This window comes from Lepisosteus platostomus, unplaced genomic scaffold (genome assembly GCF_059453375.1).
Source record: "Lepisosteus platostomus isolate fLepPlt1 unplaced genomic scaffold, fLepPlt1.hap1 Scaffold_30_H1, whole genome shotgun sequence".
Classification (NCBI taxonomy): domain Eukaryota; kingdom Metazoa; phylum Chordata; class Actinopteri; order Semionotiformes; family Lepisosteidae; genus Lepisosteus; species Lepisosteus platostomus.
The window spans coordinates 228,473-251,900 of NW_028291658.1; the positions used below are offsets into that span (position 1 = coordinate 228,473).

Genomic DNA, 23,428 nt, shown 5'->3' on the forward strand with positions numbered 1-23,428 from the left:
GACTTACTGATCGGAATAATTGAGAAGTTCGGGTTCATAGCCGATGCAGTGCGTGCTAATTAGAACAGCAACGCTGAGCTCTCAGCACCGTACTGAGCCCAGGTGTTTTTCTAAAGCTGTCAGGTGCAGTTCATTTACATGAAGGAAATCTCTTACTGGGTACGATTACAATGCAGTAAGTAGCACAGACTACTTAGGGAGTAGCCCGATGCGTATAAAAACGACCCGAGCCAGACAGGAGTCGAACCTGCAATCTCCTGATCCGTAGTCAGACGCGTTATCCATTGCACCACTGGCCCTGGTGTGATACTGTAGCACTGCAACTAGTAAAATATTACCCCCGGTCCATTCTTTTCCAAAAGTGAGAAACACCTGTTTTCTGCATTTTGTCTGTTTTAAAACCATATCTCTTTAAACCAAACCAAGAGTTTGTCTTTTGCATTGATATTCTGATTCATTTCGATTTCAAAGACAAAAAAAACATGATCTTCCAAAGCATCATAAAATTGTCCCTTCTTCCAGACTCTACTTCTCTCTTGTAGTAGTACAGCAGACCTTTCCAGGTGAGCAGATCACAGAGTCCGAAATGAGCTTCCTCCATCAAGCAAAGTACCTGAACATGACTCTGTCTTCATAAAAGCGCCCCTGTAATAAAGAAATTAAATCCGAAATCAAGAGGGCAGTTGCCTACTGAAGTTCAAGAAGTTATCAATTTTAACCTAGCAACACATTAAAGGCTGCATCTATACAAGTACGATTCTAGAAATGCTCACCAGATTACGTTTTAAGAAGGAACTGCGCCTCAGGTTCCGCCGAGATCTTAACTCGGATGGCAGGATTCAGAGTCCGGAGTGCGGACTGATGGCGCACGGAGGGTCCACATACTGTGGATCCCTCAGTGATCTTCCACGTATTCAAACCGCCAGCGTGTGACTCCCCTGTCCCCGTGACCTCATTGCTCTGCTCTCGCCTCTGTGCAGCCGAGCCCGACTCACGGTAAAGTGAAAAAAAAGATGCCCTCAACGTGAGATTTACTCTGGAGCGAGGATAGATGTTACCTTTTTATCATTGAACAGGATGTATGTGATGTGGCGACTAGGTTCAATTTTGTATCCTCTTTAAAAGATTAAGGACTGGGGTGAGCGTGATTTACCACCCTTTCAGCTAAGAACCCAACGTGCGGACCGTTTAAGCTGCATAGACTCGGTCGTTTAACTCGTCTCCGTTAGCAGGGTTAAGGTTAAACAAATACAAGTGGGAGGATTTCCAATGTTTAATATGGTAAAAATAAGCGGAAGTTATCTGCCGGTCCGGCACAGTCTGCCATGCTTTTGTCATATACTGTAAAGTGGTGTCGAACTGGGTGTCGAACTGGAGCCTCACCATTTGCATATGTGAGGCTCCAGTTATACATCGAGTGTCACATTAAATGACAAAAATGAAGAGAGTTAAAGCAGCTGGAGAGGTTTTCTTACAACTTTTGAGCTGACACAGTTTTGGAAAATGTTTCCTTCACGCTGCACTGTACAACATAGGCAGCCAAGAGTCTCCAAAACAAAACAGAATTGACAGATAGGAGAAAATTCCCACTCATCCTGAAGTTCCCAAAATCCAGCACTGAGCGTAAACAAAGTGTCTAAGTAGCGTGGGAATGCTAACCCTAACCCTAGCTGGAGTTTGAGCAATCCAGCACTGAGCGTAAAAAGATGAGTCAAAGTAACGTCTAATCGGATTAGTTTCCTTAGAGCTGGTTCAGAGTTTGTTCAACAGTTTACCTTTCACAGATGCGCAAAGAAGAATGTTGGGGGTGCACGCTTCAAGGCGCCTTACAGCTGTAGGGAGTGATTCGAGACGATTCGTGGCGTGTGCTCGTTCCCATATACCGTATGCCCCGGGGTGCAGTGCTAGGATGATGTACAATACCGCTTGGGCACGTAACGGCGTTATACGGAAGGTTTTCGTTTGTTCGTTTTGTTTTGCTCTGCTTTGCTTTGTTTTGCTTTCCATCGCGTTGGTAAGAGCGTAAATAAAAAAGCGATTCCTGCGTCTACCACTAATGTAAGAGCTATTTCAAGTGCGACGTGGTGCGGCTTTTCAAATGCTTGTGGGCATTTCTCTGTTGTTGATTCTTTTTTTGTGTGTAACAAAGTGGCATTTTCATGTCCGGACGGGGAGACTTTATCATTCCGACATGAAGCCACCCTTAAGTCCTCTGAGGCGTGTCTGTCTGCAAGGCTTGTATTTTGGAAATGTTTTTTTGAAACGGAGAACGACTTTGAAATAGGCTTCCGCCGGCGCCTCGCGATCCAGGTAAGATTGTAGCAAGAACGCAGCGGCAGTGGGGCTTGCTGTAGTCGTGGCCGAGTGGTTAAGGCGATGGACTAGAAATCCATTGGGGTCTCCCCGCGCAGATTCGAATCCCGCCGATTACGTTGTCCGCCTCCAGTCGGTGTATTTCGGCGCAAGCAAAGAAGCGCGCCTCTTTGCTGTTCCTGGTGGTTTTAAAACACCCAATCGCTTGTACCCGCTGCCTTGGAAATAAGTTCTTCAGCGTCCGCGAATGGCATTTTGCAGTTGGAAGCAGATGTCGACGCGTTTTGCACAGAGCACCAAAAAAGCGTCTTTTTTGAAAGCCCAGGAACTGAGCATTGGTGGTTCAGTGGTAGAATTCTCGCCTGCCACGCGGGAGGCTCGGGTTCGATTCCCGGCCAATGCAGTGGCTTTTGCAGCGAGCGGCTCCATCACTTGCATCCACTTGCAACTCGCAACTCAAAAAACCCACTGAAGCTAAGCAGGTGTGAGCCAGGTCAGTACCCGGATGAGGGTGAGCTACAGGGAAAAACAAAGCTTCCAGCTGGAAGCGGTGTTAATGGTGCCGGCGGGGGGGCGCTCACCCTGAGGTCTGTGCGGGTCCCAATGCCCCAGTATAGTGACGGAGATGCTGTGTTGTAAAAGGGCGCTGTCTTTTGGATGAGATGTAAAACCGAGGTCACAGCGCTCTGTGGTCATTCAAAATGACCACCAAAACCTTTGACAAAAGCTCTTGGTAATTGATGGTCTTCAATAATGCTTCTCCTTTAGGTACATTTTAAATCAGCTGAAAAATGCTGTGAAATGGGGGGGCACTTCAGGCCAGTGTAGGATTTGGGTTACAAGAAACATGAAACTGCACGAGAAAGCCCGTACACTGAATTACACGGCTTTCTATTCAAAGGAGGACAAAAGAAATTCCCTGAGTTCGATTTTTTGCAGCACAGAGAGGAGCATTGTTGTGAGGCCGGTTAGCTCAGTTGGTTCGAGCGTGGTGCTAATAACGCCAAGGTCACGGGTTCGAGCCCCGTACTGGCTAGGTCCTTTTCTCCTCTCTTAACAAAGCTGTTAGGTTCCTTTCCGTGGTGAGAGGGTTGTCATGCAACGCTGCCACATAGTGCCGACAGACAAGAGTGTTTCCTTTGAAGATTTAAGAGTGTTTTAGGTGGAGCCAAAATCAAGTGTCACAAATACAAGTGGGAGGATTTCCAATGTTTAATATGGTAAAAATAAGCGGAAGTTATCTGCCGGTCCGGTCGGCTCAAAAGCAGCGCAACACCTGCGAGAACAACAGAAAGATTAGTACCCAGCGGGGGCCTCTTAGTGAGCCCAAGATCTAATCAAGAATCGACTCCAGAAACAGGGCTTGGCGCATTGTTCCATACTCCGACCACTCTTGGTGTAAACAGGTCCCTCCTGGTCTCTGCATGAAATGCACTTTCCTGCGTTTGCTTTGGTGTAACTGGCTTCCCATGCATGGGCGAATGTGAAGAAGATCCTTAGTAAGTCATTGAAGAAACCCGAGAAGAGGTCGGAGTGGCCTCTGTCGTTCATCAACGATCCAGTCAGGCAGTACTCCTCTGTAAAGCGCTGTTCGTTCACATCGATTGGCTTTTTTTTGCCTTCATTCATGCAAGTAGTAAAAGCAGACGCCCCTATTCTGCCGTGACCCGGATTTGAACCAGGGTTGTTGTGGCCACAACGCAAAGTACTGACCACTATACGATCACGGCGAGTTACCGATACACACGTGGCAGGGCGGAAAAGGCTGTGCTCTCTTCGTGTGACATAATTCGGGAAAGTCCTGACGTTGCATTTCAACTGAGCCCCAGTATACATCGACCCTTCGGCACTCTGAGTGACAACTCTCTTGCGTGTTTTCTCATATTTATGTAGTTTGCTTGCATGATGCCCGGAACAGCAGGGTTGTGCACTCCCATATGGTCTAGCGGTTAGGATTCCTGGTTTTCACCCAGGCGGCCCTGGTTCGACTCCCGGTATGGGAACGTGTCAATTTTGCCTCCTGTTTTCCAAAAGATCAGCACTGTGTACGAAGGAGCCACATTAAAACTACTCAACGTGCAAAACGTGCGAGAAGAGGGGGCGCTTGTTTCCAGCCGAAACTTCTCGCGTGTGAGACGAGCTGACCATCGCTGCAGGAGGTGGGAGGGTCACTCTGGTAGACAGGGCTGACCTTCGGCAATAGGATTTATACTCTCCAAGATGATATTTGCACTTTCTGGAGAGGCGATTTTCTCCACTTCAGTAGCCCGATTTCGTCGATTGCGTGGAGAGGGCTGTAGAATGTGGCGCCGTCTTTCCTGCTCCGTCCATGACAGGCGTGCTGGTCTCTGGAGAGAGAGCACGGTCCATCAGCGCACCCCAATAAAGGCACTGGAAGCAGCTGAATCGCATTGGCGAAGCTCAGCGCTGGGCCGCTGGGCACATCTGACCACAGTTTCCGTAGTGTAGTGGTTATCACGTTCGCCTCACACGCGAAAGGTCCCCGGATCGAAACCGGGCGGAAACAGACCAGACTTCTTCTGTCGCCACGCACAAAAGGGGATTGGGGATTCGCCTAGTGCTGTGATCGAACAGACCCACTCACCTCTTAGTGTGGTGGGATCTGCACAGTGCATGTCGCAGCGCATCCTGCTTTCACTTCAATGCGCATCCTGATGTACCCCGGTCTCCCGCATGACAGGTGGGGACAGGTGACAGGTCCACGTGACAGGTCCTATACTAACCAGGAAGACATCGCTCTCTCCGACCCCCGGCATCGTGTCCCGACCCACCGTGCTGGAAGCCGACTCGTGCTGTGATTCCTTTACGGAGCAGAAATGACAACCGAGGAGCCGAGAGATCATTTCAGCATTTCGCGTCTGAACGGAAAACACAAACGACCAACTCGGAATGACTTGCTTTGGACGCTTTTCAAAGCGTTCTTTGTGCACGATAAACTGCGCCGCCTAGCAGATACAAATGGGTTGTACAACTTTGAAGTAGCAAATGGAAGAGGGCTAAGCCTCCTCTCTTTTAGCCCAGGTTCGATCTGTCTCCCAGAATCACCAGGGCGCACGCACACACACACACCCGTGCCGTTGAAGTACTCTGCTTCATTTCTAAGGGCAACTCAACATTCACTCCTACCCCGAGTGCAGAAAAGACAGCGTCTGCAGCAACAGCAGCTCAGGTCTCTGCACAGGAGCTAAGCTGCCCCCATCTCCTCTGCTCTGCGGCTCCTACGGAGTGGAGTCCTGCCTGGAGCCGTGTTTGCAGGCGGCGGCTCCCCGCACCCTGTCTGTGCGTCGTGTCCAAGAGCTCCTGGGAGGAAGAGAGAGCCCTCCGACTCGGGGGCTTTTCCACGGTCTGTGTGAGGAGGGGCGGGTGTGTCCAGCAGCTTATCGAGCGGAAGCCTGGGGCGGCGGAGAGCTGTGATCGTGCAGACCTTGAGGTGTCACCTCTTTGTCTGCTTTCCCGCCCTCCCTCCGCCCAAGCTCTGCTCCAAAGTAGCCCCGGCAACCCCTCACACCTGCACGTGTCACAACCTAAGGTGTGGTCATGAGACACCCATGGGGTGTTGTTCTGTTCTTGCTAATTGTTTCCTGCCCGTCGCAGGCAGGAGTCCATGCGAGGAAGATGCGCTGGACAGAGCTCAGAGGGCGCACCTGGGTGGCTTTCCTTCTGAGTGACGTTCCTGCAACACTCTCCCGCTACTCTTGGTGCGCTCATGCCGCAACACAGGAAGGCTGGAGCAGGTGGCTGTGGGCTCTGTGCACCGCCGAAATAGCTCAGCTGGGAGAGCGTTAGACTGAAGATCTAAAGATCCCGGGTTTCGGTGTTTTGTTTCATCGCGCCCTTTGTTCCTCTCTCCAGCGCCCCCTGCCTAAAGTGACGCGTCCCTTTCTCAGCCCGAAACGCAAGCGAGACACCAGCAGCAGTCCCTGCAGGTGTCCGTGGTGTAGCGGCTATCACGTTCGCCTAACACGCGAAAGGTCCCCGGTTCGAGACCGGGCGGAAACAGCCTCGTTTTGCACGCTCCTGTACATCACAGAGGTATTGAGCGACCGGTCATTTGTTCCCAATGTATTTCCGGTACCTTCATGCACTCTTGTACCAAACGCACGTTCCTTCTGTATGCGGAGCCGATCATTTGCGATTGGGCTGTGCCGACAGATCAGGACGAGCTCTGTCGGCTCAAAAGCAGCGCAGGACCTGCAAGAACAACAGAAAGATTAGCATCCAGCGGGGGCCTCTTAGTGAGCCCAAGATCTCATCAAGAATCGGCTCCAGCAACAGGGCTGGGCGCATTGTTCCATTCTCCGACCACTCTCGGTGTAAACAAGTCCCTCCTGGTCTCTGCTTGAATTGCACTTTCCTGCGTTTGCTTTGGTGTAACTGGCTTCCCCTGCATGGGCGAATGTGAAGAAGATCCTTAGTAAGTCATTGAAGAAACCCGAGAAGAGGTCGGAGTGGTCTCTGTCGTTCATCAACGATCCAGTCAGGCAGTACTCCTCTGTAAAGCGCCGTTCGTTCACATCAATTGGCTTTTTTTTGCCTTCATTCGTGCAAGTAGTAAAAGCAGACGCCCCTATTCTGCCGTGACCCCGATTCGAACCGGGGTTGTTGCGGCCACAACGCAAAGTACTGACCACTATACGATCACGGCGAGTTACCGATACACACGTGGCAGGGCGGAAAAGGCTGTGCTCTCTTCGTGTGACATAATTCGGGAAAGTCCTGACGTTGCATTTCAACTGAGCCCCAGTATACATCGACCCTTCGACACTCTGAGTGACAACTCTCTTGCGTGTTTTCTCATATTTATGTAGTTTGCTTGCATGATGCCCGGAATAGCAGGGTTGTGCACTCCCATATGGTCTAGCGGTTAGGATTCCTGGTTTTCACCCAGGCGGCCCGGGTTCGACTCCCGGTATGGGAACGTGTCAATTTTGCCTCCTGCTTTCCAAAAGATCAGCACTGTGTACGAAGGAGCCGCATTAAAACTACTCAACGTGCAAAACGTGCGAGAAGAGGGGGCGCTTGTTTCCAGCCGAAACTTCTCGCGTGTGAGACGAGCTGACCATCGCTGCAGGAGGTGGGAGGGTCACTCTGGTAGACAGGGCTGACCTTCGGCAATAGGATTTATACTCTCCAAGATGATATTTGCACTTTCTGAAGAGGCGATTTTCTCCACTTCAGTAGCCCGATTTCGTCGATTGCGTGGAGAGGGCTGTAGAATGTGGCGCCGTCTTTCCTGCTCCGTCCATGACAGGCGTGCTGGTCTCTGGAGAGAGAGCACGGTCCATCAGCGCACCCCAATAAAGGCACTGGAAGCAGCTGAATCGCATTGGCGAAGCTCAGCGCTGGGCCGCTGGGCACATCTGACCACAGTTTCCGTAGTGTAGTGGTTATCACGTTCGCCTCACACGCGAAAGGTCCCCGGATCGAAACCGGGCGGAAACAGACCAGACTTCTTCTGTCGCCATGCACAAAAGGGGATTGGGGATTCGCCTAGCGCTGTGATCGAACAGACCCACTCACCTCTTAGTGTGGCGGGATCTGCACAGTGCATGTCGCAGCGCATCCTGCTTTCACTTCAATGCGCGTCCTGATGTACCCCGGTCTCCCGCGTGACAGGTGGGGACAGGTGACAGGTCCACGTGACAGGTCCTATACTAACGAGGAAGACATCACTCTCTCCGACCCCCGGCATCGTGTCCCGACCCACCGTGCTGGAAGCCGACTCGTGCTGTGATTCCTTTACGGAGCAGAAATGACAACCGAGGAGCCGAGAGATCATTTCAGCATTTCGCGTCTGAACGGAAAACACAAACGACCAACTCGGAATGATTTGCCTTTGACGCTTATCAAAGCGTTCTTTGTGCATCGAACAGACCCACTCACCTCTTAGTGTGGCGGGATCTGCACAGTGCATGTCGCAGCGCTCCCTGCTTTCACTTCAATGTGCTTCCTGATGTCGAGTCTTGTGCCGTGCGGAGGCTCTGAAAGCGAGAGCAATGAAAAGGTGCACGACGCTGTGTTAGAAAACAGAGAAGTGAAAGGCAGTCCTTTCTCTAAGGAGGTAAAAGAAAAGCTACTCCCCGTCGGGGAATCGAACCCCGGTCTCCCGCGTGACAGGTGGGGATACTTGCCACTATACTAACGAGGAAGACATCACACGCTCCGACCCCCGGCATCGTGTCCCGACCCAGCGTGCTGGAAGGCGACGCGTGCTGTGATTCCTTTACGGAGCAGAAATGACAACCGAGGAGCCGAGAGATCATTTCAGCATTTCGCGTCTGAACGGAAAACACAAACGACCAACTCGGAATGACTTGCCTTTGACGCTTATATACCTCTTAGTGTGGCGGGATCTGCACAGTGCATGTCGCAGCGCTCCCTGCTTTCACTTCAATGTGCTTCCTGATGTCGAGTCGTGTGCCGTGCGGAGGCTCTGAAAGCGAGAGCAATGAAAAGGTGCACGACACTGTGAAATAAACATTAATAAACGCATATATAACGTCGAAAACACATCTAACACTAGGAGTATACAGCACTCTGCACAGTGTACGAAGTAAATTATTTTCGCAGTAATTAATTATATTTACTATATTTATTATACACGTGTAAATTAATTACTGCGAAAATAATTTACTTCGTACACTGTGCAGAGTGCCGTATACTCCTAGTGTTAGATGTGTTTTCGACGTTATATATGCATTTATTAATGTCGTCGATTTTACGGTTGCAATTCGACGTTGATTATACGTCGAGGCGACGTATATATACGTATAGCCGTATTTTCGCCGTGAATATACGTATGTTCGACACCGGGGTAAAGTTAGCTCGAAGTTCGAAAACGATTTTGGCACGCCTGTAGCGCTTTCACGAAACCTCTTAGAATTGCGAGAATGCTTGTTTTGTGTATAAAATACATTGTGGATGCTTTCTCAGCCTTTACTTTTTCGTTTTTATGACATTTTTTTGACCAAGCACGAATATTCTTTTGTCCATATCTTCGCAATGGAAGCACAGAACGCCGTCAAACCAAATGCATTTTAAAGACCACGACTTGTGGATATTTCCACACTCTTTACATCAAACTATCAGTGAGCTAATTATCTTTTTTTAAACCTCCGGTTTTTCATCGATGCGTAATTACGCACGAACTGGAACCCGGGGGACCGCTGTGTGCACACGTTCACAACGCGAGAAATACTGTTCAAATCGCTTCGTGCGAAAAACCCGTATATGACCATAGGAAGCAGAACAGCGCAGTCTCCCATTACCCAGACTGTAAGCACGGGAATAAAGCTTTGTTTGACTTCTGGAACCCTTCCTTTACGCCCTGTTTTCATTCAGGTAAGGGTCAACTATATTGAAAATACTACTGACAGCAGGAAGATTAAAATATTCTTTACTCAGCATCTTATTAAAAACAGCTCCCATGATGTTCAAACCGATTTTTTACACAGAACACTGACACAGCTTTGCATTCTGAATCTCTTTTTCTCATGCTTTTATTTAATATGGCACAATGCACTGGGATAGGGGTATTCTGTTCACAAACCAATAGCATTTAAACCACAGCACCCACAATGCTGCAAGTGTTTTGCACACTAAGCAGGTCCTCTGACTTTTCCCAGCTTTATTTTGGGTTGTGGAACCTTTCTTTATATTTTTTAGGATTTTCTGAAGATAACACTACAGGTGGGATGGGTGGGTTGTCTTCATGGCTCAATAGCATTTCAAATACAGCACCCACTCTGCTGAAACCAAGTGTTTTACACACCAGACAGGCCCCCAAACCTCATACAACCTTACTGTAGCTGTGGCCCCTTTCTTTAATTTTTTATGATTTTCTGAAGATTACACTACAGGTAATACACTGGGACGGGTGGGTCGTCTTCATGGCTCAATAGCATTTCAAATACAGCACCCACTCTGCTGAAACCAAGTGTTTTACACACCAGACAGGCCCCCAAACCTCATACAACCTTACTGTAGCTGTGGCCCCTTTCTTTAATTTTTTATGATTTTCTGAAGATTACACTACAGGTAATACACTGGGACGGGTGGGTCGTCTTCATGGCTCAATAGCATTTCAAATACAGCACCCACTCTGCTGAAACCAAGTGTTTTACACACCAGACAGGCCCCCAAACCTCATACAACCTTACTGTAGCTGTGGCCCCTTTCTTTAATTTTTTATGATTTTCTGAAGATTACACTACAGGTAATACACTGGGACGGGTGGGTCGTCTTCATGGCTCAATAGCATTTCAAATACAGCACCCACTCTGCTGAAACCAAGTGTTTTACACACCAGACAGGCCCCCGAACCTCATACAACCTTACTGTGGCTGTGGCCCCTGTCTTTATTTTGTAATGAGTTTCTGAAGATAACACTACAGGTAATACACTGGGACGGGTGGGTCGTCTTCATGGCTCAATAGCATTTCAAATACAGCACCCACTCTGCTGAAACCAAGTGTTTTACACACCAGACAGGCCCCCAAACCTCATACAACCTTACTGTAGCTGTGGCCCCTTTCTTTAATTTTTTATGATTTTCTGAAGATTACACTACAGGTAATACACTGGGACGGGTGGGTCGTCTTCATGGCTCAATAGCATTTCAAATACAGCACCCACTCTGCTGAAACCAAGTGTTTTACACACCAGACAGGCCCCCGAACCTCATACAACCTTACTGTAGCTGTGGCCCCTTTCTTTAATTTTTTATGATTTTCTGAAGATTACACTACAGGTAATACACTGGGACGGGTGGGTCGTCTTCATGGCTCAATAGCATTTCAAATACAGCACCCACTCTGCTGAAACCAAGTGTTTTACACACCAGACAGGCCCCCAAACCTCATACAACCTTACTGTAGCTGTGGCCCCTTTCTTTAATTTTTTATGATTTTCTGAAGATTACACTACAGGTAATACACTGGGACGGGTGGGTCGTCTTCATGGCTCAATAGCATTTCAAATACAGCACCCACTCTGCTGAAACCAAGTGTTTTACACACCAGACAGGCCCCCGAACCTCATACAACCTTACTGTAGCTGTGGCCCCTTTCTTTAATTTTTTATGATTTTCTGAAGATTACACTACAGGTAATACACTGGGACGGGTGGGTCGTCTTCATGGCTCAATAGCATTTCAAATACAGCACCCACTCTGCTGAAACCAAGTGTTTTACACACCAGACAGGCCCCCGAACCTCATACAACCTTACTGTAGCTGTGGCCCCTTTCTTTAATTTTTTATGATTTTCTGAAGATTACACTACAGGTAATACACTGGGACGGGTGGGTCGTCTTCATGGCTCAATAGCATTTCAAATACAGCACCCACTCTGCTGAAACCAAGTGTTTTACACACCAGACAGGCCCCCAAACCTCATACAACCTTACTGTAGCTGTGGCCCCTTTCTTTAATTTTTTATGATTTTCTGAAGATTACACTACAGGTAATACACTGGGACAGGTGGGTCGTCTTCATGGCTTCATGATTTTTTGACTGTAATCAAGTGTTGTGCACTTGTGCAAGTGTCAGGCCTCCTGACCTTTCACAGTCATGCTTTGTTGTGTGAAACTTTAATTCTCTTTTTAGGATTTTTTGAACATGGGAACTTCCACCGAGATGAATGAGGTGCTCTTCAATAGCTTTTTCATCTATACACACAAGCGTATGTAACCAAGACACTCAGAACCAACAGAATCAACGTGAAGTCATAGAAAAACAAGAATGCCCCCGAGACATCTGCACCCCCCTCTTGGACCACTCTGGTATCAACACCCCCAAACCAATCCATACCAGCTAACAAGACTCAGAATCGGTGCAACCCTCCAACCTGGACCAAGAGCAGGATGGGACAAGTACCTGCACCACACTACGCACCCCTCATCCAGACCAGCAGGACAGCCAGACAGCACCATCATGACACACATAATGAGATCACTCTCTGTCAGTATGTGTAACATTCTGGGCCTGGGCTCCTCTGTATTTTGGCTGAAGGGAGTTCAACAACATTATTAAACGGACTGACATCATAATCTGACAAGATACATTGTTTAGGGGAGACTTGTCCACCCACTGTCCCCCTGGTAACGTGAAGATCATTGTCCCTTGGCTTACCTAAACCAGAATCACTTGGGTCTCCGGGGCGGATCGGTGTATGGTACAAAGTCTTAAAAACAGAACATTGTTGAATTGTCTATAAAAAACAACCAATATCCCTTGGATTTCCCAAACACAAAGGTGGAGCAAGTATACTAACTCCATACCCTTAAACTACAAAAGGCCTGTGGCGTAGACAGGGTAAACAGCCACATCATGTGACATAACTGCATGAGCCTAGTGATGAGCCTAGTTTAAAATACTCAACCCCATCCTGAAGTACGGATGTTTTCCTTTGGCCTGGAATCCAGGACTGATCACCTGACCCTAACAACTGCCGGAGCATTTGTGTGAACAGTAACCTGGGCTAGCTATTCACCAGTATCTTCAATACCCTATTACTGGCAGCTTGCCAAATACAGTGTCCTGAATAGAAGTCAGATCGACTTCATATGAAGCTGGCACATATCTGACCACATACGCACTCAACACACACTTTAAATGAACAGAAAAATAGTGACCTGTGTCTTTGATTTCTAAAAAGCAATAGGCTCTATTTTGAACAAATAACAAATATACAAACTTCCAATGTGGGGTAAGAGGTACAGTCCACAACTGATTTTTTTTAGCGTACTCAGAAAGTATAAGCGGTTTGAAAATACTTACATAAATTATTTTAGGAAGACTGTGTTGGTTTTTGTATCATTTGTGTTTGTGTTGACTCTTATTGAGATCTCCAGTCACCTGCCCTTATAGATGCCTCTTTTGCTTATGTGTTGTTAGAAATTGAGCTCGCCTGTGTGCCTGCTTCTAGGGTTTTTTTAAAAAAGGAATAGGTTGGTTTTCTATTTTTTTTACCCCTTGCCCAGTAGCAGTCTACTACAGGGGGGATTCTGGGTCCTCTCTCCATACAGTATGTCTCCTTTTGCATTGTTTCCAGACCTGGGCTGATTTGAGTTTTTCATGGTAATGGATTACAAGGGTAGGTCTGACAGAAGTGAATGTGGTGGATCTGCCATCTGCCCAGGCAGGAAGGTAGATACAGTATATGTAAACAGGTTTTAGCATTAATGTTTTGCATACAATCACCCTTTCCAAAAGGTGAGATAACCAGAGAAAACAGGACACAGCTTTTCTAGGGACTTTTTTTCCCTACAGTATATATGGTTACGATGGGTTTTAACTCTTTGTGGAGATAAGCTATTTTTATCTTTTCTTTGGTGTAGGTTCATGAATGCATGGGCTTTCTTTTCTTCCATGTCTTGTTCCTTTGTTCAGTTGTTTTGTATTCTTTCTGTTTTGTCCCCTTATTTTTGTGCTGGTGCTAGAATTTCTGCTGGCTTTTCCATGTTTTTCCCTTTTGCTCTTTGATTTAATTTTTTCCTGTGACCCATTTTTCCTTATTTATCTCAATGTGATATTTTCCCCTTCTCCTCAGCTGTTGAGTCTCTTGCACTTTCTTCCCTGTTATCAGTATTGTCTGATGTTGGATTGCATTTTAAGTTCCTTATTTTTTAGTAATCCTGTAATTTTTTTTCCACTGTTATTCTCATCTTTTATTGTACTATTGCTGTTATTGCAGTCTTCCCACAGTTTATTTTATTCTTAAACAACATACTAAATAATATAAGAATACATGTTGTGCTCATCTCTTTCCTGCCACTTGCACTCCTGATATTGTCTTCAAATAATTCCAATATTTTAGAGCTCTATATTTTCAAGCCTTGAAGGCCTAAGGTTGTTTTTTAAAGTGTTTGAATGTGATGTACTAACTACTGTCTACAATAACAATAACATACATAAATTACCAATAACATGCATATAAAAAATAGCCCAGAAATCAAGTATGAAGTAAGGAAATGGCTGCAGCTATGAATCAGAATTTTAATCTATTGGTTTTGTAGTTGGTTGGAACTTGGAACTAGTTAGACAAGGGGTGTGAAGATTCGTTACAGATGTATTTTGCTGTACGCAGAACAAGTGAACAATAGACGGACATAATTTCACAAGACAACCCAGTTGGTTCTTGAAATTTCCAAACCACACATCAGAGTGAAAATTAAAACAAATTGAGGAAGGACCGATAGGAGAAGATCAACAATGAATCATTAACATTACAATGCTTAAGTTGCCTTTATAATAAAGACAATTTTGTCCTTTTGTGAGGATCATGTCCACATTGGACCTGTTTTTTTAAGTTGTTTTGAAATTTCACTTAGGGTTCAGAACATTTCACAACTACTAATTTTTTTTCCTACCACCTCAGCTAATTCTCTCCCCCTTTAGGTTTGGGTGGGGGTATGGGTTTTTTCCAGAAACCTGTTATCATTTCTTTGATGTTGGACACATTTGTCTTCAGGAAGTTTTCTTCACACCTCCTATCATACTCATCTGACATGTCCATAGCTACACTCATTTACTTGCAGCAGACAAACAATGACCAGGCAAGCAGATGCCTCAAGCTGTGGGGTCTTTGTGATGCAGGTCAGCATAACCTTTCCACGCCGAAATTTTGGACTTAAAACTATTGTATGAGAGATTTTTAGGGAAATAATTGAAACAAACTTTTGTCTGTTAGATGGGCGCAGACATCATTAACAATTTCCCGGATATTCCAACATATATCGAAATAAACAGCAGTGCCAAAGAAATGAGAAAGTTGCGGGAAGACCTGTCAATCAGAATTCTTGAGGCTTCAGGTATTGTACCATTTGATCCTCATTGCCTACGTTTCTTGGTGTATATTATTTTCCTGAAGCATGTTCTCTCTCTGTAACAAGTCTGGATGAAAAAGATTCTCAATTTATTTATATGCAGAACTCATTTGGGTATTCTTTTTGTACTATATAACACAGTGATGAAAAGTTAATTAAATCACATTTCACACAGTTAAAATTCAATGACACTTTGGCCTTCGTCGTGGTTGACACAACCATTGTCTGGGAAAAGTGTGGGTCTAAATTGCCCATAGTGAAGCAAAGCAAACTGAAACATGATAGCTGTGTTATCATGTGCCCCCTTAAAATCATAGCAACACACGCTGACGCAAAAAAGGGTAACAGGTGTTGACAGGAGTATTCTGAGACATGACAATGTGCGGTTTAAGAAGCAGTAGAACACCTAATCAGGAAAGTGCATACGAAAAGGTCTCTATCAAACTGTCTTCAATTATGCAACAATGATCTGTAGATAACATTGGAAAAATCAGTCTATTTGGCATGTTTATTATAGCTCCTCTCCAGGACATGTGCCTGATGTGTGGAGAAACACCAGTGCGGCAGACAAACTGGGTAAGTGAACATCATCTCTATCTGTATGTGTAATGTAAGCACATAATAACAAAACATGCCAGTGAAAGGTGATAGCTGAACTGATATAAGGTTTACTGTCCGTGTAGATTCAGTGTGACACTTGTGAAAACTGGTTCCATGAATTGTGCATCTCAAAAGAAGAGTATGAAAGCGCAAAGAATGAAGTAACATGGATATGTACATTTTGCCAACCCCAGTTTGGTGAGTATGCTCTGCATGCAAACTATCACTATGAAAGGGTTTTTTAAGCAGGACATGTAGTTTTAGATTCAGCAGAAACATACAGTAGGATGACATATTTCAGTGGACGTTATAATTGTTTGTTATTGTTAAGAAGTTTGGATTGCAGGCTTGTCTTCTGGCATTAATGGTTCTATAAATTAGAGATAACTTTTCAAAAAACACACCAAAGAAGGCACACATAAAAGATTACTGATAATCTGTGCAATTTATTACATGACACAGGCATCTCAAAGATAGAATTACTGTGTCAGATTAATGATTAGACATGGATGCATCAAATCACTTACTAGGTTTCTTTCCAATAGTATAGAAACAAAGACACAACCATGAACACCTAAAAGAGCTTGCCATTTAGCACAGAAACAATATAACGTCTTGCTGTAAAAACACAAAGTAAGAAAAAAGGAGTTTGATTAAGAGAGATCTGGCAAATTGTGCAAATACCTAGATCTTGATTTGTGACCCATTTATACTCCTTGGATCCTTTGCAGTTCGTAACCCTTCTTACGGTTTTATATTTCAGGCACTGTTGATGAGTGAGCATCCACCCCCTACTCCCGAGCATTACATAAAAGACATGCTGGAAACTCAAGAAGACTGTCAACGTGTTCTCAGCAGAATTCACCTCCAAAAGACACGTAAGTACAAGTTTCAATATCCCCCCAAAAATTTTATCTTGGGTAAGAGTAAACTTTCGTACACTTTGCCAAACAATAATGAAAAACACTAGAACACAAAATCACTAGAAACCATTTGTTATCTATTGCCAGAAACCAAACAAAGTCTGTATGAAAACAGTAAAAAAGTTAATCATGACACAACACAGTCCCTTTTAAATATGATCACTACACACTGTTAACATCACTGTAGTAGTGCAAAGAAATGTAAAACGACAGTATGTCACCATGACATGATTTATGTGAAAGATTTCCAGATAAAATTGTATCCATCCTAGTAAGATAGATTAATCAAGAAATTCCACTCCGTTGTGAGAAAGATCAAAGAAAAATGGCTTCTATCAAATAGAAGTGTATCTAGGGTGATTCCTTTTTATTAGGTTTCCAAAACAGTACTCTATCTACCTTCAGACAGGGCACAGTGCTAAAAGGATTCTAACCGGAACAATAAAACACAATTGCATCATCGAAGTCCGAACCCCACTGGCTTTCAATATCGTACCATGTACATCTCCAGGAGTGGAGACTCATGAAAAAGAACAGCCTAGACACCAAAGTGATACTTTTCTTACAGTAAGGTTAAGGTAGTTGTAGGATGCTGTCTAGATCAATGAACAGATTATGTTAACAATAGCAAGCACGTAGCAGAGCATTTAGGCACACAGCCCCTAAATTGTGGAAATATATGTCAGACCTTTTTAAGGATGCCCCATACCTACAAGCATATTTAACAATGCTGTAGTCTTCTACATCGTCTCTGTAGTCTTCTTTATCCCAAGTGATCTAATTCTTTAGGAGGTGCAGAAACATAGATATCAAGTGGGTAAGTAGACAACCACGTTGCAATTGTTTTTTCTGTGTCTAACCCTTTTTTTTTCTCCACACCATGCCTGCCACTGTTCTCTCTTCGGTGCCTTTGGTTGATATTGAGCTCCGTCCCCCATGACAAGGGATCCTCCTGGATTTCTGAAGCAAGGAACCCAGCCTACAAAACTCAAGATCCTGTACTGCTCAACCCAGTGGATGGGACACACTCAACATTAACATCTAGTCTCACATAATATATGAAATAGAATTCACCGTGTCAATCTGCATGGTTGTGCATGTGAACTGTTTCTAGTAACTACTTGTCATACACAACCAGGACCTGGAGGGGAGGTCAACCATCAGGCCTTGGACCCCCAGAGATTTTTTTTCTCCTTTGGAGTTTTTTGTTTTTCTCTCCTTCGTGCCTGATGGTTACACAGTCACATCATCAAGACTGCATACCACACCTTCATTGTGATTACAGATATAGCTTATTTAAAATGTGAAATTAGGAAAAAACTAAACGAAACATGGGAAATAAAAAGAATGTAAAATCTAAAATTTTCAGATGTTGTGATGAAGCTTTTGACTCATGAATAGCACCCCCCTATCCCAGTGTATTACCTGTAGTGTTATCTTCAGAAACTCATTACAAAATAAAGAAAGGAGCCACAGCCACAGTAAGGTTGTATGAGGTTTGGGGGCCTGTCTGGTGTGTAAAACACTTGGTTTCAGCAGAGTGGGTGCTGTATTTGAAATGCTATTGAGCCATGAAGACGACCCACCCGTCCCAGTGTATTACCTGTAGTGTAATCTTCAGAAAATCATAAAAAATTAAAGAAAGGGGCCACAGCTACAGTAAGGTTGTATGAGGTTCGGGGGCCTGTCTGGTGTGTAAAACACTTGGTTTCAGCAGAGTGGGTGCTGTATTTGAAATGCTATTGAGCCATGAAGACGACCCACCCGTCCCAGTGTATTACCTGTAGTGTAATCTTCAGAAAATCATAAAAAATTAAAGAAAGGGGCCACAGCTACAGTAAGGTTGTATGAGGTTTGGGGGCCTGTCTGGTGTGTAAAACACTTGGTTTCAGCAGAGTGGGTGCTGTATTTGAAATGCTATTGAGCCATGAAGACGACCCACCCGTCCCAGTGTATTACCTGTAGTGTAATCTTCAGAAAATCATAAAAAATTAAAGAAAGGGGCCACAGCTACAGTAAGGTTGTATGAGGTTTGGGGGCCTGTCTGGTGTGTAAAACACTTGGTTTCAGCAGAGTGGGTGCTGTATTTGAAATGCTATTGAGCCATGAAGACGACCCACCCGTCCCAGTGTATTACCTGTAGTGTTATCTTCAGAAACTCATTACAAAATAAAGACAGGGGCCACAGCCACAGTAAGGTTGTATGAGGTTCGGGGGCCTGTCTGGTGTGTAAAACACTTGGTTTCAGCAGAGTGGGTGCTGTATTTGAAATGCTATTGAGCCATGAAGACGACCCACCCGTCCCAGTGTATTACCTGTAGTGTAATCTTCAGAAAATCATAAAAAATTAAAGAAAGGGGCCACAGCTACAGTAAGGTTGTATGAGGTTTGGGGGCCTGTCTGGTGTGTAAAACACTTGGTTTCAGCAGAGTGGGTGCTGTATTTGAAATGCTATTGAGCCATGAAGACGACCCACCCGTCCCAGTGTATTACCTGTAGTGTAATCTTCAGAAAATCATAAAAAATTAAAGAAAGGGGCCACAGCTACAGTAAGGTTGTATGAGGTTTGGGGGCCTGTCTGGTGTGTAAAACACTTGGTTTCAGCAGAGTGGGTGCTGTATTTGAAATGCTATTGAGCCATGAAGACGACCCACCCGTCCCAGTGTATTACCTGTAGTGTTATCTTCAGAAACTCATTACAAAATAAAGACAGGGGCCACAGCCACAGTAAGGTTGTATGAGGTTCGGGGGCCTGTCTGGTGTGTAAAACACTTGGTTTCAGCAGTGTGGGTGCTGTATTTGAAATGCTATTGAGCCATGAAGACAACCCACCCATCCCACCTGTAGTGTTATCTTCAGAAAATCATAAAAAAATAAAGGTTCCATAACCCAAAACAAAGCTGGGACTAGTCAGATGACCTGCTTAGTGTGCAAAACACTTACCTGCAGCATTGTGGGTGCTGTGGTTTAAATGCTATTGGTTTGTGAACAGAATACCCCTATCCCAGTGCATTGTGCCACATTAAATAAAAGCAAGAGAAAAAGAGATTCAGAACACAAAGCTGTGTCAGTGTTCTGTGTAAAAAGTCGGTATGAACATCATGGGAGCTGTTTTTAATAAGCTGCTGAGTAAAGAATATTTTTATCTTCCTGCTGTCAGTAGTATTGTGAATATAGTTGACCCTTACCTGAATGAAAACAGGACGTAAAGGAAGGGTTTCAGAAATCAAACAAAGCTTTATTCCCGTGCTTACAGTCTGGGTAATTGGAGACTGCGCTGTTCTGCTTCCTATGGTCATATACCGGTTTTTCGCACGAAGCCGTATTGAACAGTATTTCTCGCGTTGTGAACGTGTGCACACAGCGGTCCCCCGGGTTCCAGTTCGTGCGTAATTACGCATCGATGAAAAACCGGAGGTTTTAAAAAAGATAATTAGCTCACTGATAGTTTGATATAAAGGGTGTGGAAATATCCACAAGTCGTGGTCTTTAAAATGCATTTGGTTTGACAGCATTCTGTGCTTCCATCGCGAAGATATGGACAAAAGAATATTCGTGCTTGGTCAAAAAAATGTAATAAAAACGACAAAGTAAAGGCTGAGAAAGCATCCACAATGTATTTTATACACAAAACAAGCATTCTCGCAACTCTAAGAGGTTTCGTGAAAGCGCTACAGGCGTGCCAAAATCGTTTTCGATCTTCGAGCTAACTTTACCCCGGTTATTCGACGAATCAATGCCCACAGCTTGGCATACAAGGGTTTTGCGGAGGGGTCTTGCCACCTGCCTGAAAAAAAAACAGTAAAATGTTTGAGTGCCTATAGAGTTTCTATTTTTATTTTCTTGAGAAAAGTTGATACCATTTCCTGGAAACCCCGTCCCCCATCAGTGCGCGGTGCCCGGGGAAAAATCTGTAGGGGGGCGTCTGAAATTCTGAGCGGGGGTGATATTTCGGTTGAAACGGAGCTGTACGGTGCAGCTACCCAAATGAAATCTCGCAGCTATGCCATTAATTAGTGCTTTATGATAGAAGATATCGACTAGCAATCTGGTATTTGCGATGAAGTTCAGTTTCACATTTTTCGTCACTCTCACTGGAGAGTATTGCCTGGAGCGAAAAGTACCATAAGCGTTCATTTTTGCAGCTACATGGACGTTCTGAATCGTTAAGAAAAAATGTTGTAAAACCAACAGAAAGCACAGACTGCTATAACTAGTCCTAGTTATATAACGATTTTAAGTATAATGATAAACTACTGCAAGGAATCGGTCCACCTGAGCAAACAGGATCGTAATGTTGACACTCAATAACGACACTGATATGTGCAGTTCCTGGACGGATAGCCCTCCTGCCCATCAAACAGACTGAGTGACTGTTCCTGTCATTTAGTGTTGTCTGACCATTGACAAAGTACAACTATTTTTTTAGGGCGCAAATTAAGTTAGGTAAATCTTTTTGCCCAAAACTGAAGGGGCAACATTCCCCCCTCCCCCCGTGATGCCAGGCCTGTCCCCATCCTATTCCATAATGTCATTATATATAATACCATACAACAGTGACCGATCCTTACTAACTACATGCGTTAAAATTGCACATCAGCTCATAGCAGGGGGCACATAGCCGCGATGTATTATCAATGTTATATTTCAACCATAATATCGACAACATTAATAAACGCATACGTTGAGAAAATATCGAACCCAGCATATTTTCCGGTTATATACCACAATGCATTGCTAGTATTCGTTGGTCACAATTTTGGACACATTTTTCAAACGTAGAAGTATATCCGCAAATATCTCAGCAATCCTCTTTTGACGAGTAAGTATGAACAATAATAATACTATCTGAATACATACAGATCTTTCTTAATATTATTTTGATTAAAATAGTACGTGAATAAGCAAAAAATGGCACATAAAATAGTGTGAATGGGGAAGATGACACAAAATCGTTTTGCCGTTTCTCTATTCTTATTCTATGTTGTACTTTCAAACTTTGGGTACTCTTTAATTAGGACAGACTTTATTGCTCAACTGCTATGATGCAAGCCAAATTTTATACATTTATTTCAGTTTTGAGCTTAGTAAACCGTTCACTTTTTAGATTATACTAAAGAAGATATTAATCATCATTTATTTGGGAAGTAATATTATATCATTTTCTCCTAGCTGCGGTGCTGAAGTCCCACCCTACATCAACAGAAAAAGAAATAAAGGAGCATGCAATGTGTTACTTGAAGAATGCATATGAAAGACAGGGGGCCAGGAGATCTGGACACTGAAAATAATAGGTTTTTGGTTCTAACTGTTAGGACAATTAGACAGGGTTTGCAAATAGTGGAAAAAAATCATCTTAACTTCCATTGTAATATTTTTTTTTCTTGGAAATATAGAAGTTGTACATTTTAAAATGTATATTTGAATCAAAATGTGGTTTTGAGTTAGTGTGTTAATGTAATTAGTTTTGTGTTTGTCATTACTATACTGTATATTGCCATGTTACCAGAATTTGTAGCTGAAGTTTAAGACTAGTTGTGTTTTTTTATGATTATTGCCCATATGTTGATTGTTGATTGATTGTATACAATGTATAATTTGAAATACATATGTTTCAGGTGTGAATGTGTATTTTCAGAATACATTTCTAAATCTAATCATTGGCTTGGTTTACTTGTTTCTACACCTATAAAATCTATCTTTGATGTATAATAGACCTCTACCCATATACGTATAATAGACCTCTAAAGTTATACGTATAATAGACCTCTAACCATATACGTATAATAGACCTCTAACCATATACGTATAATAGTCCTCTAAAGTTATCCGTATAATAGACCTCTAAAGTTATCCGGAACTCCAACCATATATGTATAATAGTCCTCTAAATTTATCCGTATAATAGAACTCCAACCATTTATGTATAATGAACGTCTAAACATAGACGTATAATTGACGTATAACTTTAGACGTATATTAGAATTTCATTCTAGACGAATTGTAGACCACATTTAGACGTATAAGGTATGCGTTTAATAGACGTATATTATACGTCTTTTGCCCACTGGGTGGGCTCCAGATGCACATGGAAGCAATCAAGTGTTTCATCCGAGCTGTTTCAAAGACTGCCCAAGAGCTTTCCTTTCACAGAGGCGCAACGATTAATGATGGGGGTGCACCCTTCAATGCGCCTTACGACTCTAGGGAGTGATTGAGACGATTCGTAGCGTGTGCTCATTTCTCTCTATTCCCCGTGTTGCAGTGGTAGGATGACGTAAATTACTGCTTCGACACGTAACGCCATTATAATCACGTGCAGGAGCTGAGGGCTTTAGTTTTGTTTCGTTTTCCATGACGTTCGTAAGCGCACAAATCAAAGGCAAGTCCTGCGTCTAACACGAACGTAAATGCTTTTGAAAGTGCAGTGTGGTGCAGCTTGTAAAATCCTTGTCCACATTTGTGGTTTGTTGATGTTTGTTCTGTCTGCCAAAGTTGCATTTTGACATCCGGACGGGGGGACTTTATCATTTGAACGTGAAGCCAGCCTTAAACCCTCTGAGGTGTGTCTGTCTGCCGGCACGTATCTTGTGAAAGGTATTTTTTTTTAACGGAGAGCAACTTTAAAAAGGTATCCGCAGCCACCTCGCAGTCCGTGTTTGATTATAGGAGGAATGCGGCGGCGGCGAGCTCGCATTTGTCGTGCTCGAGTGTTTAAGGCGATGGGATCGAAATGCGTTGGGGAC

General features: G+C 44.2%; 1 long non-coding RNA gene and 7 other non-coding genes across 8 annotated transcripts; 7 read left to right on the top strand and 1 right to left on the bottom strand.

Annotated features, from left to right (window-relative positions):
• Positions 1 to 226: 226 nt before the first annotated feature.
• On the bottom strand, positions 227 to 299 carry trnar-acg (transfer RNA arginine (anticodon ACG)). The gene has a single exon. It is a non-coding gene; the product is annotated as a tRNA-Arg (tRNA).
• A 2,346-nt stretch (positions 300 to 2,645) lies between these two features.
• trnag-gcc (transfer RNA glycine (anticodon GCC)) lies at positions 2,646 to 2,716 on the top strand. The gene has a single exon. It is a non-coding gene; the product is annotated as a tRNA-Gly (tRNA).
• Positions 2,717 to 3,275: 559 nt separating this feature from the next.
• On the top strand, positions 3,276 to 3,349 carry trnai-aau (transfer RNA isoleucine (anticodon AAU)). Its single transcript has one exon. It is a non-coding gene; the product is annotated as a tRNA-Ile (tRNA).
• Positions 3,350 to 4,244: 895 nt separating this feature from the next.
• Positions 4,245 to 4,316, top strand: trnae-uuc (transfer RNA glutamic acid (anticodon UUC)). The gene has a single exon. It is a non-coding gene; the product is annotated as a tRNA-Glu (tRNA).
• A 451-nt stretch (positions 4,317 to 4,767) lies between these two features.
• On the top strand, positions 4,768 to 4,840 carry trnav-cac (transfer RNA valine (anticodon CAC)). The gene has a single exon. It is a non-coding gene; the product is annotated as a tRNA-Val (tRNA).
• Positions 4,841 to 7,180: 2,340 nt separating this feature from the next.
• Positions 7,181 to 7,252, top strand: trnae-uuc (transfer RNA glutamic acid (anticodon UUC)). The gene has a single exon. It is a non-coding gene; the product is annotated as a tRNA-Glu (tRNA).
• A 451-nt stretch (positions 7,253 to 7,703) lies between these two features.
• trnav-cac (transfer RNA valine (anticodon CAC)) lies at positions 7,704 to 7,776 on the top strand. The gene has a single exon. It is a non-coding gene; the product is annotated as a tRNA-Val (tRNA).
• Positions 7,777 to 12,596: 4,820 nt separating this feature from the next.
• Positions 12,597 to 18,044, top strand: LOC148634772 (uncharacterized). Its single transcript, XR_015933276.1, has 5 exons — positions 12,597 to 14,929; positions 15,024 to 15,144; positions 15,677 to 15,735; positions 15,843 to 15,957; positions 16,523 to 18,044. It is a non-coding gene; the product is annotated as an uncharacterized LOC148634772 (long non-coding RNA).
• Positions 18,045 to 23,428: the final 5,384 nt, after the last annotated feature.